Raw genomic sequence first — 17487 nt, forward strand, 5'->3', positions numbered from 1 at the left:
TATGCTTGTCACAGCCTTGCTCCTGGCTCCACCCCTATGTCTCCTGGCTCCACCCCCAAAGTCCACAGATATTCTTAAATTGGAGTTGGCAACCCTAGCAGACCAAGGTGCCTCTCGTTGAGTCAAGCAGAGTCGGCATTTACCTGTAGCCAGCCGGAGGCCTCCAGAGAGACCAGGAAGCCTTCCTCCCTGGAATCTGTCTGCCAGCAGAGGTAGACTGCTACTGACCATGGAGGTTACCCCTGGCTGCTTCATGTCTCTGTTGGGCCCTGCCTCCCCTTGCAGATCCTACAGAGCGAAGGCATCTTGGGATGGGGTGGGGAGAAGGAGTTGTGCAAACCAGCCCAGGCAACCTCCATGGTGTGTGTGTGTGTGAGACCAGAGCCTTCTTGGACAGGCATGCAACAACCAGAGGTTGCCCCGGGGAACAACGCAAGGTCAGAATTGCCATGGCAGGCGTCCAAGGAGGGGACAGGCGCTCGACAAACAAGGCCAGCCGGCCAGCAGGTGACAACTCCCCGGCAAAGGGAGCCTCCAGCATGGACGAGAGGGCTTTTAATGTTTAAGCCGAGGAGTGCTTTATATGTTTGCAAAAGCTCTGCCCGGAAGTCACGGCTCTGGAGGAAAGGCTGCCAGTCCCAGCATCCCTCTGTGTGCCTGGAAGGGAGCATCAGGGCACAGCTGGCTGGTGGTGGCCCCTCGAGGGGCTTTCAAGGCAAGAGACGGGCAGAAGCGGTTTGCCCTCGCCTGCCTCTGCGCAGCAACCCTGGGAGGGAGAGAAGGAAGGCAAGCAGAGGAGGGAGGGAGAGGTGGAAAGAAAGCAACTTTGGCTTTAAATGCATTCTCCCAGCCATTGGCTAGCTTGGCTTGGAGACGTGATTGAAAGAGCCAAATGCCTTCTCCAAGCTGGCTGACGGGGCGGTGGGAGGGAGGGCAGAGGGGGTGCTTGCCCTGGGTGCCACCGGAGGGGGGGATACCGAATTGGGTATGGGGTCCATTCTATTAAATGGGCCCATAAGGGGGAGCATCTTTTAATCCCCTTCCCCCTCAAAAAATATGTAGATCCAGTGCTGGCTTGGCCACTCCGGCTCTAAAACACCTAGATTCGAGTCTGGGAGCATCTTAGAAACCAGCAAGATAACTGAAGAATAAAACTGCAGATCTGTACCCCGCCCTTCTCTCTGAATCAGAGACTCAGAGCGGCTGACAATCTCCTATATCTTCTCCGCCCACAACAGACACCCTGTGAGGTGGGTGGGGCTGAGAGGGCTCTCACAGCAGCTGCCCTTTCATGGACAACTCCTGCGATAGCTCTGGCTGACCCAAGGCCATTCCAGCAGCTGCAAGTGGAGGAGTGGGGAATCAAGCCTGGTTCTCCCAGATAAGAGAGCTCTGGCTGACCCAAGGCCATTTCAGCAGATGCAAGTGGAGGAGTGGGGAATCAAACCCGTTCTCCCAGATAAGACAGCTCTGGCTGACCCAAGGCCACTCCAGCAGATGCAAGTGAAGGAGGGGGGAATCCAACCTGGTTCTCCCAGATAAGAGAGCGATGGCTGACCCAAGGCCATTCCAGCAGCTGCAAGTGGAGGAGTGGGGAATCAAGCCTGGTTCTCCCAGATAAGAGAGCTCTGGCTGACCCAAGGCCATTTCAGCAGATGCAAGTGGAGGAGTGGTGAATCAAACCCGTTCTCCCAGATAAGACAGCTCTGGCTGACCCAAGGCCACTCCAGCAGATGCAAGTGAAGGAGGGGGGAATCCAACCTGGTTCTCCCAGATAAGAGAGCGATGGCTGACCCAAGGCCATTCCAGCAGCTGCAAGTGGAGGAGTGGGGAATCAAGCCTGGTTCTCCCAGATAAGAGAGCTCTGGCTGACCCAAGGCCATTTCAGCAGATGCAAGTGGAGGAGTGGGGAATCAAACCCGTTCTCCCAGATAAGACAGCTCTGGCTGAACCAAGGCCACTCCAGCAGATGCAAGTGAAGGAGGGGGGAATCCAACCTGGTTCTCCCAGATAAGAGAGCGATGGCTGACCCAAGGCCATTCCAGCAGCTGCAAGTGGAGGACTGGGGAATCAAACCCGGTTCTCTCAGTTAAGAGAGATCTGGCTGACCCAAGGCCATTCCAGCAGCTGCAAGTGGAGGAGTGGGGAATCAAACCCGGTTCTCCCAGTTAAGAGAGCTCTGGCTGACCCAAGGCCATTCCAGCAGATGCAAGTGGAGGAGTGGGGAATCAAACCTGGTTCTCCCAGTTAAGAGAGATCTGGCTGACCCAAGGCCATTCCAGCAGCTGCAAGTGGAGGAGTGGGGAATCAAACCCGGTTCTCCCAGTTAAGAGAGCTCTGGCTGACCCAAGGCCATTCCAGCAGATGCAAGTGGAGGAGTGGGGAATCAAACCTGGTTCTCCCAGTTAAGAGAGATCTGGCTGACCCAAGGCCATTCCAGCAGCTGCAAGTGGAGGAGTGGGGAATCAAACCCGGTTCTCCCAGTTAAGAGAGCTCTGGCTGACCCAAGGCCATTCCAGCAGCTGCAAGTGGAGGAGTGGGGAATCAAACCCGGTTCTCCCAGATAAGAGAGCTCTGGCTGACCCAAGGCCATTCCAGCAGCTGCAAGTGGAGGAGTGGGGAATCAAACCCGGTTCTCCCAGTTAAGAGAGCTCTGGCTGACCCAAGGCCATTCCAGCAGCTGCAAGCGGAGGAGTAGGGAATCAAACCCGGTTCTCCCAGATAAGAGAGCTCTGGCTGACCCAAGGCCATTCCAGCAGCTGCAAGCGGAGGAGTGGGGAATCAAACCCGGTTCTCCCAGATAAGAGAGCTCTGGCTGACCCAAGGCCATTCCAGCAGGTGCAAGCGGAGGAGTGGGGAATCAAACCCGGTTCTCCCAGATAAGAGAGCTCTGGCTGACCCAAGGCCATTCCAGCAGGTGCAAGTGGAGGAGTGGGGAATCAAACCCGGTTCTCACAGATAAGAGAGCTCTGGCTGACCCAAGGCCATTCCAGCAGCTGCAAGTGGAGGAGGGAGGAATCAAACCCGGTTCTCACAGATAAGAGAGCTCTGGCTGACCCAAGGCCATTCCAGCAGGTGCAAGTGGAGGAGCGGGGAATCAAACCCGGTTCTCCCAGATAAGAGAGCTCTGGCTGACCCAAGGCCATTCCAGCAGCTGCAAGTGGAGGAGTGGGGAATCAAACCCGGTTCTCCCAGTTAAGAGAGCTCTGGCTGACCCAAGGCCATTCCAGCAGATGCAAGTGGAGGAGTGGGGAATCAAACCTGGTTCTCCCAGTTAAGAGAGATCTGGCTGACCCAAGGCCATTCCAGCAGCTGCAAGTGGAGGAGTGGGGAATCAAACCCGGTTCTCCCAGTTAAGAGAGCTCTGGCTGACCCAAGGCCATTCCAGCAGCTGCAAGTGGAGGAGTGGGGAATCAAACCCGGTTCTCCCAGATAAGAGAGCTGTAGCTGACCCAAGGCCATTCCAGCAGCTGCAAGTGGAGGAGTGGGGAATCAAACCCGGTTCTCCCAGTTAAGAGAGCTCTGGCTGACCCAAGGCCATTCCAGCAGCTGCAAGTGGAGGAGTAGGGAATCAAACCCGGTTCTCCCAGATAAGAGAGCTCTGGCTGACCCAAGGCCATTCCAGCAGCTGCAAGCGGAGGAGTGGGGAATCAAACCCGGTTCTCCCAGATAAGAGAGCTCTGGCTGACCCAAGGCCATTCCAGCAGGTGCAAGCGGAGGAGTGGGGAATCAAACCCGGTTCTCCCAGATAAGAGAGCTCTGGCTGACCCAAGGCCATTCCAGCAGCTGCAAGCGGAGGAGTGGGGAATCAAACCCGGTTCTCCCAGATAAGAGAGCTCTGGCTGACCCAAGGCCATTCCAGCAGGTGCAAGCGGAGGAGTGGGGAATCAAACCCGGTTCTCCCAGATAAGAGAGCTCTGGCTGACCCAAGGCCATTCCAGCAGCTGCAAGTGGAGGAGGGAGGAATCAAACCCGGTTCTCACAGATAAGAGAGCTCTGGCTGACCCAAGGCCATTCCAGCAGGTGCAAGTGGAGGAGCGGGGAATCAAACCCGGTTCTCCCAGATAAGAGAGCTCTGGCTGACCCAAGGCCATTCCAGCAGCTGCAAGTGGAGGAGCGGGGAATCAAACCCGGTTCTCCCAGATAAGAGAGCTCTGGCTGACCCAAGGCCATTCCAGCAGCTGCAAGTGGAGGAGGAGTGGGGAATCAAACCCGGTTCTCCAAGATAAGAGAGGTCTGGCTGACTCAAGGCCATTCCAGCAGCTGCAAGTGGAGGAGTGGGGAATCAAACCCGGTTCTCCCAGATAAGAGAGCTCTGGCTGACCCAAGGCCATTCCAGCAGCTGCAAGTGGAGGAGGGAGGAATCAAACCCGGTTCTCCCAGATAAGAGAGCTCTGGCTGACCCAAGGCCATTCCAGCAGGTGCAAGTGGAGGAGCGGGGAATCAAACCCGGTTGTCCCAGATAAGAGAGCTCTGGCTGACCCAAGGCCATTCCAGCAGCTGCAAGTGGAGGAGTGGGGAATCAAACCCGGTTCTCCCAGATAAGAGAGCTCTGGCTGACCCAAGGCCATTCCAGCAGCTGCAAGTGGAGGAGGAGTGGGGAATCAAACCCGGTTCTCCCAGATAAGAGAGCTCTGGCTGACCCAAGGCCATTCCAGCAGATGCAAGTGGAGGAGTGGGGAATCAAACCCGGTTGTCCCAGATAAGAGAGCTCTGGCTGACCCAAGGCCATTCCAGCAGCTGCAAGTGGAGGAGAGGGGAATCAAACCCGGTTGTCCCAGATAAGAGAGCTCTGGCTGACCCAAGGCCATTCCAGCAGATGCAAGTGGAGGAGTGGGGAATCAAACCCGGTTCTCCCAGATAAGAGAGCTCTGGCTGACCCAAGGCCATTCCAGCAGATGCAAGTGGAGGAGTGGGGAATCAAACCCGGTTGTCCCAGATAAGAGAGCTCTGGCTGACCCAAGGCCATTCCAGCAGCTGCAAGTGGAGGAGAGGGGAATCAAACCCGGTTGTCCCAGATAAGAGAGCTCTGGCTGACCCAAGGCCATTCCAGCAGCTGCAAGGGGAGGAGTGGGGAATCAAACCCGGTTCTCCCAGATAAGAGAGCTGTGGCTGACCCAAGGCCATTCCAGCAGCTGCAAGTGGAGGAGAGGGGAATCAAACCCGGTTGTCCCAGATAAGAGAGCTCTGGCTGACCCAAGGCCATTCCAGCAGATGCAAGTGGAGGAGTGGGGAATCAAACCCGGTTCTCCCAGATAAGAGTGCTCTGGCTGACCCAAGGCCATTCCAGCAGATGCAAGTGGAGGAGTGGGGAATCAAACCCGGTTGTCCCAGATAAGAGAGCTTTGGCTGACCCAAGGCCATTCCAGCAGCTGCAAGTGGAGGAGAGGGGAATCAAACCCGGTTGTCCCAGATAAGAGAGCTCTGGCTGACCCAAGGCCATTCCAGCGGGTGCAAGTGGAGGAGTGGGGAATCAAACCCGGTTCTCCCAGATAAGAGAGCTCTGGCTGACCCAAGGCCATTCCAGCAGCTGCAAGCGGAGGAGTGGGGAATCAAACCCGGTTCTCCCAGATAAGAGAGCTCTGGCTGACCCAAGGCCATTCCAGCAGATGCAAGTGGAGGAGTGGGGAATCAAACCCGGTTGTCCCAGATAAGAGAGCTCTGGCTGACCCAAGGCCATTCCAGCAGGTGCAAGTGGAGGAGAGGGGAATCAAACCCAGTTGTCCCAGATAAGAGAGCTCTGGCTGACCCAAGGCCATTCCAGTGGGTGCAAGTGGAGGAGTGGGGAATCAAACCCGGTTCTCCCAGATAAGAGAGCTCTGGCTGACCCAAGGCCATTCCAGCAGCTGCAAGCGGAGGAGTGGGGAATCAAACCCGGTTCTCCCAGATAAGAGAGCTCTGGCTGATCCAAGGCCATTCCAGCAGATGCAAGTGGAGGAGTGGGGAATCAAACCCGGTTGTCCCAGTTAAGAGAGCTCTGGCTGACCCAAGGCCATTCCAGCAGCTGCAAGTGGAGGAGAGGGGAATCAAACCCGGTTGTCCCAGATAAGAGAGCTCTGGCTGACCCAAGGCCATTCCAGTGGGTGCAAGTGGAGGAGTGGGGAATCAAACCCGGTTCTCCCAGATAAGAGAGCTCTGGCTGACCCAAGGCCATTCCAGCAGCTGCAAGTGGAGGAGTGGGGAATCAAACCCGGTTCTCCCAGATAAGAGAGCTCTGGCTGACCCAAGGCCTTTCCAGCAGCTGCAAGTGGAGGAGTGGGGAATCAAACCCGGTTCTCCCAGATAAGAGTCCATGCACGTCACCACTACACCAAACGGTGGGGTATAAATCTGCAGTCTTCTTCTTCTTCTTCTTGGCCAAGGCAGAGACAAGCAGAGGTGGTTTGCTGTTGCCTGCCTCTGCACAGCAGCCCTGGGCTTCCTTCCCATCCAAGCGCTAACCCTACTTAGCACTTCTGAGATCTGTTGAGATTAGGCTCGCCGAGGCCATCCAAGTCAGGGCCCAACAATCCTACAAGCAGCTTTTCTCTCTGCATGGCTATGCCAAGAACCAACTTGCCCACTTTCAAAAATGCCAGCTGTTCAGGATGGGCACTTCGGTCTGCGGCTGTGGTCCCCACACTGCAGCAGGGGGGAGGGCAGGAAGCCCACAGGCAAGCAACGCACTCTCAGCCTCCCATCGGCAATATTGTGAAAACAGTACAACCACCCTGCAAGGTAGGTCCGTAGGGAGCACAGCGAAAGCAGCATTTTGAACACTGGCGCCACACACTGCCCAGGACCCTGTGAAGGGGGCTAATTTTTGTGACTTTAAAGAAGAAGAGGATGATATTGGATTTATATCCCGCCCTCCACTCCAAATCTAAGAGTCTCAAAGTGGCTTACAATCTCCTTCATCTTCCTCCCCCCGCCACCACAACAGACACCCTGTGAGGTAGGTGGGGCTGAGTGAGCTCATACAGCAGCTGCCCTTTCAAGGATAACTCCTACAAAAGCTATGGCTGACCCAAGGCCATTCCAGCAGTTGCAACTGGAGGAGTTGGGAATGAAACCTGGTAAGAGTCCGCAGTCCAAGAAAATTGGATGGCAACTTTTTTTTGCTGTGTTCTCATTTTTCCATTTTGGCACAAGCACACGCAGGTGAAATTCTGGCTGAGCTACAGCTGTCCGGGCCAGCTGGCAGCCGAAGAAGGGAAGCGGAGACCGACGGAACGGCCCCCTTCAGACATCAGTTTGTGCTGCATTTGGCGACGTTTCATGCTCCAAATAATCTTTAGTCCCTGTCCTTCGGTGGCTCGCGGGCGGGGTGGGGGGCCCGGGGGTAGACCTTCACTGCACTTTCCCCATGAAACGCCAGTTCTTGGATTCCCTTCCCACAAAATCTCCATGCCCAGGATCTCTGCCCCTGGCCAGAGTCTAAAGAAGCTGTTTTCAGTGCTACAACTCTGCCCTGCAAGCAGTAAAGGCTGAAAGGCCTCTGAGCATGGGATAGCTCACTCTCCCCCATGTTGACTCACATTTGCTTTGAGTTGTTCCCCTACTTGCTTCATTTTTTTTTTTCAAATTTATATTCCGCCTTCCCCATGAGCGGGCTCAGGGCGGATCACAAGTAAATACTTAGACCAGGGGTGTCGAGTTGATTTGTTATGAGGGCCGGATCTGACATAAATGAGACCTTGCTGGGCTGGGCCATGTCGGGTCGGACCATGTGTGTGTACCTATTTAAGATTAGGTAGAAGAGATATAAACTTTATAAAGGACATATTTAAAAATGATTTATACCTTGCCCTTCTCTCTTAATCAGAGACTCAGAGCGGCTTACAATCTCCTCTGTCTTCTCCCCCCACAACAGACACCCTGTGAGGTGGGTGGGGCTGAGAGGGCTCTCACAGCAGCTGCCCTTTCAAGGACAAGTCCTGTAATAGCTATGGCTAACCCAAGGCCATTCCAGCAGCTCCAAGTGGAAGAGTAGGGAATCAAACCCGGTTCTCCCAGATAAGAGTCCGGGCACTTCTCTCTCTCTCGGCTTAACTTCGCGAACGAAGATTTAAGAAAGGTGTAGTAGTCCACGTCTGCTGCAGGCTCACTGGTGGGTGACAAGACCAATGCGGGACAGGCAGGTCCGGCCACAGTGGCTGCAGGGAAAAGTCTGATTTGGGGTTGGTGCTGTAGCAGTACGATTCTTCCTCAATCTCCTTTTGTCCTCAAGACCAGCTATGCGTGCGTTCTCAAAGGAAGAGACGGCCTGGTGGATGGTGTGCCTCCATGCTTTGCGATCTGAGGCTAGGTCAGACCACTGGTGATGGTTAATGCAACAGGTACCAAGGGTGCTTGAATCATTAGCACTCGTTGGTCTTAAAGGTGCTTTCTTCGTATCTCTCCCATGGGATCCAGGGAACTGGGCAAAGGAAGCTTTGGCTCTTTCCTTCCTTCCCCAGGGACCGGGTGAGGCCAATAAAAGGAAGGGAGGCTTGGCTCCGTAGCTCTGCTGTGCAATTGAGAGAGCCTGGCAAAGCAAGCTCTCTTTCCCCCCTTCCTCCCCAAAGAAACTTCAGCCAATGGAGAAAATAGCTCTGTAGCTCCTGTGCGATTGAGCAAGCCTTGCAAAGCAAGCTGTGATGCAGAAGGAAGCAAGAGAGAGGGAGAAGGAAGCAGATGACAGCCAGTTGCTCGGGGGCCTGATAGGAGCCCTCCGGGGGCCGAATTCGGCCCCTGGGCCGCATGTCTGACCACCCCTGACTTAGACTATTTGCCAGCACAACATAGAAATGCATTAATAAAATAATTTAAATGGTTAACACCATCATTTCAAAACCAGTTGCACTACTTATTATACGCCCATCTCCCAACTGGAGCTCCTCCAACCATCTGCCTATCACCTGCTGCTCAGTAAATCAAGGGTCAATCCTCCTTGCTACATGAAGGACACTCTGGGAGAGGGGAGGGTGTTCAGAACCCGTCACATCCACGGGGTCAGCTCTGTTTCCCGTGAGTTGCAAAGGCTGCGCTGGGGATTATTGGAAAAGGGGCTGAAAACAAAGCTGTAAGTATCATAAGGCCCCTGAATAAATCGATGGTCTGCTCTCCTTTGGAATACTGTGTACAGTTCTGGTCACTGCACCTCAATACAAATATTATAGCATTGGGAAAAGTCCAGAAAAGGGCAACTAAAATTAATACGGGGTGGAATGCCTTCCCTCTGAAGAAATGTCACAGAGGTTAGGCTTTTTAGCTTGGAGAAACGATGATTGAAGGGTGACATGAAAGGTTTACAAAATTATCCCAATCCCAAAATGTCTAAGAAGAAGAAGACGACGACTGCAGATTTATACCCCGTCCTTCTCTCTGAATCAGAGACTCAGAGTTGCTTACAATCTCCTTTACTTTCCTCCCCCACAACAGACACCCTGTGAGGTGGGTGAGGCTGAGAGAGCTCTTACAGCAGCTGCCCTTTCAAGGACAGAGTCTCAGAGTGGCCTACAATCTCCTATGTCTTCTCCCTCCACAACAGACACCCTGTGAGGTGGGTGAGGCTGAGAGAGCTCTTGCAGCAGCTGCCCTTTCAAGGACAGAGTCTCAGAATGGCCTACAATCTCCTATGTCTTCTCCCCCCACAAGAGACACCTTGTGAGGTGGGTGAGGCTGAGAAGGCTCTCACAGCAGCTGCCCTTTCAAGGACAACTCCTACAAGAGCTATGGCTGACCCAAGGCCATTCCAAACACTACAAGTGGAGAATCAAACCTGGTTCTTCCAGGTAAGAGTCCGTGTACTTCACCAACTATACCAAACTGGCTCTCAAAGAAAGTCTAGGGCTTTAAAGTACAAAATTTATGCCTTGATTCAGACCCTTGACCAGCAGTCCGGCCACAACATTCTGTACTCGCTGCAGCTTCCAAGCGCTCTTCAAGGGTAGCCCCAAGTAGACTGCATTGCAGTAGTCTAGTCCTGATGTAACTAAAGCGGGGATCACTGTGGCTAATCTGACTGAACCAGAAACAGACGCAGCTGACACACCAGCCAAAGCTGGGCAAATGCACTCCTCCGAGCCACCGTAGCCACCTGGTTTTCTATGGTGACGCTCTGTGTCAAGCATCACCCCCATGCTGCAAACCTGGCTTTGCCGGAGGTGTCTAACCCCATCCAAGACAGAAGAGCTCTGAAGCCCTTGGTCTGCCTTTCTGTTAACCCAGAGAACCTCTGAGTTGTCAGGATTCCGTTCCAGTGTAATAATCTCAGCCGCACAGGTTCTCTTTGCAAGGAGTCCTTGGCCAAAATTATGCAATGAAACCAACCACTGTTTTTGTAATCCAGGATATTTCACAGTCTCCCTTCTTGGGGTGGATTACTAAACAGCCACAGGAACCAGGAAGAGACAAGGCGCTGCCGGCTACTTCCCTGTTCACAAAGCCCAGAGGAATCCCAAAAAGCCAAACCGCAGCACTGGCTGCCCGTCAGTCAAGAGCAGAGAAAGAGCAGAATGTCAACAGTTCTTCGCTGGAGGGGCGTGAAGGGTTCTTGCCCAAGCAGCCAGCGGGGATTATATAACAGCAGCTCCGCCAGGGCAGCGTCGGGCCACGCCCGGCAAAAAATGTTTTCTTCGAGCTCTGAATGAGAATTGCTTTTCGTTTAGGAGGAGCCGATGCAGGCCTTCCTTTGCAGAGAAAGGGAGTGGAGGCAGGGGCGGATTAGGGTTGCCAAGTCCAATTCAAGAAATATCTGGAGACTTTGGCGGTGGAGCCAGGAGACTTTGAAGGTGGGGATAGGAGACTTTGGGGGTGGAGCCAGGAGACTTTGAGGGTGGGGATAGGAGACTTTGGGGGTGGAGCCAGGAGACTTTGAGGGTGGGGATAGGAGACTTTAGGGGTAGAGCCAGGTTTTGACAAGCATTGAACTCCAAAAGGAGTTCTGGCCATCACATTTAAGGGGACCGCACACCTTTTAAATGTTTCCCCTCCATTGAAAACAATGGATAGGGGCACCTTCTTTGGGGGCTCATAGAACTGGACCCCTTGGTCCAATCCTTTTGAAACTTGGAAGGTGTTTTGAGGAGAGGCACTGGATGCTATGCTGAAAATTTGGTGCCTCTACTTCAAGAAAACAACCCCCTGAAGCCCCAGATACCCACAGATCAATTCTCCATTATACCCTATGGGAAGCTGTCTCCATAGGGAACAAGAGTGCCCAACAGACATTTCCCTCCCCCTCTCCCCGCTTTCTGATGACCCTGAAGAGGGGGAGGGCCTCCAAACCAGGGGATCCCCTGCCCCCACCTGGGGATTGGCAACCCTAGCCCTGGTTTCTGGGTAGGGCTGACTTGATCAGAGGATTTGGCAAAGCACACAAGGCACTGAGGGCAGATTCTTTGCATTTAACCACAAGTTTCCAGAGTGGCAGAAATTCTGGCAGTGTAGCTTTTCCCTGCACCAAAGGACAGCAGCGAAGAGAAGTCAGATCCGTTGAATTTCTGCACGTTGCACAACTGCTACAGATGTGTCTTGTCAGGAGAAAATGAGAAGCAGATTGAGTGCAAGCGGTAGGTTGCAGCATCGGCCTCCCTCTGAAATTCCTCCCAACCCCGTTTGACTTGAAGGGGCAGAAAGCCAAGTGGTTTTGTCTTCAAAAATAGATTCCCTTTGCTCAAACTATCTGCATCCCACCTTTAGCCTAGGTGAGAAAGGCAAAGATGGCACCTCAGAAATTCCAGAAGGCACACCTGGGCTTCACTTAGCAGAGATAACCAGAGCATGAGCATTAGTAGGTTTGCTGTCAGTACCAAGGGGCATTTAGTAGAAGAAGAGGTGCCGGAGCTCATTAGCACAATTCATTTGCATAGCTTATTTGCATATTCTGGTGATGCCCTGACATCACCGGAAGGTGGAGTAAATTAGATCAGCTCAGCATCTACCTTCAAATGCTTCTTGAATTATAACTGTCATGAGAAAACCTTACTCCCGTCATACTTTTTCAGTTACTTTCTCCTCTGTGGCCATAGGGGCATGATGAAGATTTCCATCAGTCTGCTTTCTATGTTTTGGTTATTTTCCCGAGGTTTTTATGTGGGGAAAAATATTAGAAAGTTTGTCAAATCTTTTAAAAAGGTAAAGGTAGCCCCCTGTGCAAACACCAGCTGTTTCCAACTTTGGGGTGACGTCACCTCATGATGTTTTCTTGGCAGACTTTTTGTGGGGTGGTTTGCCATTGCCTTCCCCAGTCATCTACGCTTCGCCCCCCAGCATGCTGGGGACTCATTTTACCAACCTCGGAAGGATGGAAGGCTGAGTCAACCTGGAGCCGGCTACCTGAACCAGCTTCCGCTGTGATCGAACTCAGGTCATGAGCAGAGGGCTCCGACTGCAGTACTGCAGCTTCACTCTGCGCCACAAGGCTCTTTTGTCAAATTTTAGAGTTCAGCAAAATTCTCACAGGGGGTTTGAACAATGGAGCCCAGAAGCAATTATTTCTTTTTGGGGGGGCGGGGGGGAAGAGCACAATAAAATGTAGAGCTCCCGGAGTTCTGCTCCTGTGAGCTCCTGCCCCAAATGAGGCCTGGCTATTACAAAGCGTATTAAAAATGTAGTCCCTTGTGCAAGCACCAGTCATTTCCGACTCTGGGGTGACGTCGCATCATGACATTTTCACAGCAGACTTTCCACAGTGTGGTTTGCCATTGCCTTCCCCGGTCTTGCGCCTTGTTTAATGTGAACAGCCTCAAAGAGCTGACTGTGGCTAATCTCAATATATAAAACAAAGACCTCCGCCAAGTGCTATCAGCCACCCCTGTTTCCAAGAAAGCAGGGGTGGTCTGGAGAAAAACAGGTGGTGGAGCTCATTAGCATATACCACTCCCCCCCCCCCAGCCAAAAGCAACTCAACACAAGAAAGGAGAGCCCCAGGCAAGTGAGATCTGCTCAGGCTGGCTAGAGATCCAGTCAGCCCAAGCAGGCCTTGCTCGCTGGGGCTCTCTTGCCCCAGCTCAAAAGGCCAGCAAGCCACTAGCTGCCCAAAATCGCAGAAGTGGAGAAAGAGTGGCGTGGGCTTCTCCAGGGGTGAATGAGGGCTGCTGGGGGTGTGGCAAAGTCCCTGGTTGGCTGGCCGGCTGCCCCCTCTCCTAATCCAGGGATTGTTATGCAGCTGCACCTCCTATTCAATGGACAAGGTAGGTGGTGGGGAGGAGGAGGGGGCCAGGAAGGTTCAGGAGCTGCACTCCTGTGAGCTCCTGCTGAATCGGAGGCCTGCAAGGGAGGGTCACGGGGCTCTTGGAGGAATTTCCTTTCCAGAGCTCCCAGGCGTCCGGTCCTTCAGGCTCTACAGAAACTGACTGAACAGGTTTGAGCAGGTGGAGATGGAGCTGAGGGCTGCTTCCTGAACTGTTGCCAGCTGATTCGATTTAATATATATATATATATAGCAAGTGCAAGGCAGGACGAGCACGCAGTCCAGCATAACAAAGCCGAGGAGAGGCAGCCCAGTCCGAGAGCAGCCAGGAACCTCCTGCCCTTTCGTCCTGGTTGGAACCACTGTCCTCAGCGTCTTCGTGCTCCGACAGGGAGGAGCTGGTCTCAACTCTTAAAGCGGCGGCCAGGCTGTTAGTGGGACTACCCCGGTGGGAACACGTGCAGCCTAGGTTGCGGGAGCTGCACTGGCTGCCAGTTGTGTTCTGAGTTCGTTACAAGGTGCTGGTTATTACCTTTAAAGCCCTAAATGGCCGAGGACCTGCCTACCTTAGGGACCGCCTCTCTCCATATATCCCCCAGAGAGCACTGAGATCTAGCTCCCCAAATCTCCTAAAAATCCCTGGACCAAGGGAGGCCAAACTGAAAACAACACGAGCGCAGGCCTTCTCAACAATGGCTCCCCATTGGTGGAATCAACTACCAGCGGAGGTTCGAGCCCTGCGGGACGATAATCAGTTCCGCAGGGCCTGTAAAACTGTCCTTTTCCAAATGGCCTACAAGATGGAATCCTGAAGTGACACCTAGCCATCTGATATATACCGTGTTGTACTATAGCACCTTTAACTATTGTGGTTTTAGGCTTCCCAACCCTCCCGCCCTGGCGGGGGACCCCAGGATTTCCACCCTCTTTCTCCGCTCCCCAAAAAAACGGAAGCGGGGGGAGGGGGGAAACGGCGCCGGGGAGCATGGCGAGCCGCCCCATCCTGGAGCGGGCGAGGCTGCCGCCGCCCCCTCCCCGCCCACCGCAGCTGCTCCTCCGAGATGGGCCCAGGCTGAGCCCATCTCGGAGGAGCAGCCAAGAGGCGGCAGCAGCGCAGGCAAAACCAGGGGAGGGCGGAGGCAGGCCAGGAGCATGGCAAGCCGCGAATCTGGGCCCTTCTAGGACCCGGACTCATGGCTCGCCACGAGAGACAGGATAACAGCACCAAGTGAGTAGCCGTGTTGGTCTGGAGCATGGCTTTTTTTGAGCAGGAACACGCAGGAATGCAGTTCCGGCTGGCTTGGTGTCAAGGGTGTGGCTTAATATGCAAATGAGCTCCTGCTGGGCTTTTTCTACCCCAAAAAAGCCCTGGTCTGAAGCAATGTGGCATTTGTTCGATGAAGTCTGCCTATGCGTGAAAGCTTATAGTCTGAATAAAACTTGGTCCGTCTAAAAGATGCTATCCCTTGATAACTTTGTCACGGGATAACAACATTTCTGCGTGGTGGCAGAAGCTTCTGGAGCAGCAGCATTTGCATTTTCAAAGCCCATCACACCACACCCACCCACTTTCTGGAAGCACTTGGCAAGCACCACGTTGGGGTCCCAGGGAGTTTTGGGCACACCCCAGAGCATCACCCTTACAAGATGATGGTGGTGGTGCCAGCAAGCCTACCCCCGCCCCCGTAAGGTGTGTTGCCAGCCTCAGGCTGAAAACCCTACTGGTCTGAAGCCAGGGAGGTCCAGGTCTTCCCCACTGAGACTCTTTCTCCTGGGTTTGATGTCGTTGGGCAGCAGGATTCCTGCCCCCACCCCTTTTCCACAGCACCGTAGTGCATTTACCCACCTCCCGGGCTTCCCTCTCTTCCCTCCCGTCTTTCTCAAACCTGCTTTGCTGGGAAGTTTGGGGGAGGAGTACAGCAAACCCGGGCTCTCTGCCATGAGAATGGGAGAGGTTGGGGCTTCCCAGTCCCACCCACAGGGCGGACACTTCCTCAGCCTGCCACCAGAGGGAGAGCTTTTTTGATCATGGTGACACTTCCTCTCTTATAGCTCCACAACAAAAAGGGGTAGAGACCAACGCTCCCTGAGTCTTGTCAGCAAGAACTCTACTTTGTGAATGACTGGCATTAAAGCTGTGAGCTTCTGCACCAATCAGTGTGCTCTGGGGCCATTTTTAAGAACATCAGAGAAGCCATGTTGGATCAGGCCAAAGGTCCATCCAGTCCAAGACTCTGTGTCACAGAAGAACATAAGAGAAGCTCTGTTGGATCAGGCCAGTGGCCCATCCAGTCCAACACTCTGTGTCACATAAGAACAGAAGAGAAGCCCTGTTGGATCAGGCCAATGGCCCATCCAGTCCAACACTCTGTGTCACATAAGAACAGAAGAGAAGCCCTGTTGGATCAGGCCAATGGCCCATCCAGTCCAACACTCTGTGTCACATAAGAGAAGCCCTGTTGGATCAGGCCAATGGCGCATCCAGTCCAACACTCTGTGTCACATAAGAACATAAGAGAAGCCCTGTTGGATCAGGCCAATGGCCCATCCAGTCCAAAATTCTGTGTCACATAAGAACATAAGAGAAGCCCTGTTGGATCAGGCCAATGGCCCATCCAGTCCAACACTCTGTGTCACATAAGAACATAAAAGAAGCCATGTTGGATCAGGCCAGTGGCCCATCCAGTCCAAGACTCTGTGTCACATAAGAACACAAGAGAAGCCCTGTTGGATCAGGCCAGTGGCCCATCCAGTCCAAGACTCTGTGTCACAAAAGAGAAGCCATGGTGGATCAGGCCAATGGCCCATCCAGTCCAATACTCTGTGTCACACAGTGGCCAAAAAACCCAGGTGCCATCACGAGGTCCATCAGTGGGGCCAGGGCACTAGAAGCCCTCGCACTGTTGCCTCCCCACCCGGCACCAAGAATCCAGAGCATCCCTGCTCCAGACAGAGAGTTCCATTTTTCCTGAGCTAAGACAAAAATGTGTGAGCTGGAGGCTAAAAAACTGTGAAGCACCTCGCACTAACTCAGCTTAGAGGGAACATTGGTTGGGACTTACTTTTTGGGAAAGGGATGCTGTGAATTCAGAGAATCTGTTATGTTATAATGATGTAATGAAATTCCAGTTGTGAGTTTTTAAAAAGGAACTGGAAAATTCTTGGTGACCCTTGAGGGCACGACCGCTGCCAGGAAGTTGGAGGAGGGCAAACGTGGGGAAACCCACCCTGCGGAATTCCTCCTGCTATGATGCGCTGGATCAACAGCAACGGAGAAGCCGCACAAGCTTGTCTCCATGTGGAAAACTTCACAATCCCCCCCAGCTCCATAACTGTAGATGATGTAAATTACTGAAGAAGGCAGAAAAGCTGGCATAATTTCCCCCCCTCTGGATTTCCCCCCCCCCAGCAACATCCACATTAAAGGCAAATGAGAGGCATTTCCTGTTGGCTAATTCCTCCTCCCATCCCTCAGCTCTAGTTGATAGGCAAGAGCAGAAATGGAAGCCCCCTCCCATGTAAAATGGAGGGGTTTGGGAGACGGAAAGGGCTGATTTATAGACCACCCTCCAACCCAAAAAGCACATAAGAGGAGTCCCGCTGGATGGTTGAGAAGAGTGGGGGTCCCTCGAGGTCATCCTCCTGTCTCCCGCAGTGGCCAACCAGCTCATCTGGGCACAGAGGCCCAGCGCTTGGCAGATAAGCAACTTTTTAAAAATAAATGCATTTAATTTATTTTAAAAATAAATAAATCGGCAAAGGGTGGGGGGGCCAGAAAATCAGGGGCGAGTTTTCTCTTGTAGGAAAGAGGTTGACGAGGCCTTCTATTTGTAAGTCCTGCCAAATGCCAAGCTGGGGCCCAGTCGACACATGAGCACTTCAATGCGCAAAGGAGGCTGGAGCTCTTCCATGGGTGTGGGAAATGCAGTCTGTGCATGCTCAGAAGTGCTTTTTCGCTGGGAAGCTTCTTGCAAATAAACTCCTAGCTAAACCCGGCAGAGGATTTGGCGCAAATTAATTCCACAAGATCTCTGTCACCTGAAGGCTTATAGATTTATCGTCGCGTGAAGTTTCTGGCTTAGAGCTGCTTCATCACAAGCATGAAGCGAACCCCCAGTCAGCGGTACGGCTGCCAGGTCCAATTCAAGAAATATCTGGGGACTTTGAGGGAGGAGCCAGGAGACTTTGGGGGTGGAGCCAGAAGCACAGTTGTGACAAGCATAATTGAACTCCAAAGGGAGCGCTGGCCATCACGTTTAAAGGAACTGTGCACTTTCCCTCTGTTGGAAATAATGAAGGATAGGGGCACCTTCTTTGGGGGCTCATAGAAT

At 53.3% G+C, this 17487-nt stretch overlaps 1 protein-coding gene across 1 annotated transcript in view; it reads right to left on the reverse strand.

The window, feature by feature from the left end:
* The window catches only part of PAQR5 (progestin and adipoQ receptor family member 5), a 39156-nt gene that overhangs the window by 20665 nt on the left and 1004 nt on the right, over positions 1–17487 (reverse strand). The gene's annotated exons all lie outside the window — the stretch shown is intronic.

The sequence above is a fragment of the Heteronotia binoei genome, chromosome 19, assembly GCF_032191835.1.
Source record: "Heteronotia binoei isolate CCM8104 ecotype False Entrance Well chromosome 19, APGP_CSIRO_Hbin_v1, whole genome shotgun sequence".
NCBI lineage: Eukaryota > Metazoa > Chordata > Lepidosauria > Squamata > Gekkonidae > Heteronotia > Heteronotia binoei.